At 39.0% G+C, this 1,155-nt stretch overlaps 1 protein-coding gene across 2 annotated transcripts in view; it reads right to left on the bottom strand.

The window, feature by feature from the left end:
* Positions 1–1,155, bottom strand: part of LOC111821221 (B-cell scaffold protein with ankyrin repeats-like) — a 101,340-nt gene that overhangs the window by 32,158 nt on the left and 68,027 nt on the right. The window lies entirely within an intron of this gene.

Here is a 1,155-nt window from a genome sequence, read left to right as displayed (position 1 = left end):
GAGAGCCAAAGTATGACCTTAAGTATATCCCACCTGAATTTAGAGACCATCTCAAGAACAGATTTGATGCGTTGAACACTAATGACCGAAGACCAGACGAGTTGTGGAATGACATCAAGGACATCATACATGAAGAAAGCAAGAGGTCATTAAAAAGACAGGAGAGAAAGAAAACACCTAAATGGATGTCAGAAGAGACTCTGAAACTTACTCTCAAACACAGAGTACCTACAGCAAAAGGAAAAAAAAATGATGAAGTAAAAGAGCTGAACAGAAGATTTCAAGGGCAGCTCGAGAAGACAAAGTAAAGTATTATGATGACATGTGCAAAGACCTGGAGATAGAAAACCAAAAGGGAAGAACATGTTCAGCATTTCTCAAGCTTAAAGAACTGAAGAAAAACTTCAAGCCTCGAGTTGCAATACTGAAGAATTCTATGGGGAAAATACTAAATGATGCAAGAAGCATCAAAAGAAGATGGAAAGAATACACAGTTACTATACCAAAAAGAACTGGTCAACATTCAACCATTTCAGGAGGTAACATATGATCAGGAACCGATGGTACTGAAGGAAGAAGTCCAAGCTGCACTGAAGGCATTGGCGAAAAACAAGGCTCCAGGAATTGACGGAATACCAATTGAGATGTTTCAACAAATGGATGCAGCACTAGAAGTGCTCACTCGTCTATGCCAAGAAATTTGGAAGACAACTACCTGACCAATTAACTAGAAGAGGTCCATATTTATGCCGATTCCCAAGAAAGGTGATCTAACAGAATGTGGAAATTATCCAACAATATCATTAATATCACAGACAAGCAAAATTTTGCTGAATATCGTTCAAAAGTGACTGCAGCAGTATATCAACGGGGAACTGCCAGAAATTCAAGTTGGAGTTAAAAGAGGACGTGGAACCAGGGATCTCATTGCTGATGTCAAAAGGATCCTGGCTAAAAGCAGAGAATACCAGGAAGATGTTTACCTGTGTTGTTTTGACTATGCTAAGGCATTCGACTGTGTGGATCATAAATTATAGATAACATTGCAGAGAATGGGAATTCCAGAACACTTAATTGTTTTCATGAGGAATCTGAACATGGATCAAGAGGCAGTCGTTCAAACAGAACAAGGGGATACTGCATGGTTTAAAGTCA

Source organism: Trichechus manatus, unplaced genomic scaffold (assembly GCF_000243295.1).
Source record: "Trichechus manatus latirostris isolate Lorelei unplaced genomic scaffold, TriManLat1.0 scaffold00071, whole genome shotgun sequence".
Lineage (NCBI taxonomy): Eukaryota > Metazoa > Chordata > Mammalia > Sirenia > Trichechidae > Trichechus > Trichechus manatus.
This window is presented reverse-complemented; position numbering and strand designations above follow the sequence as displayed.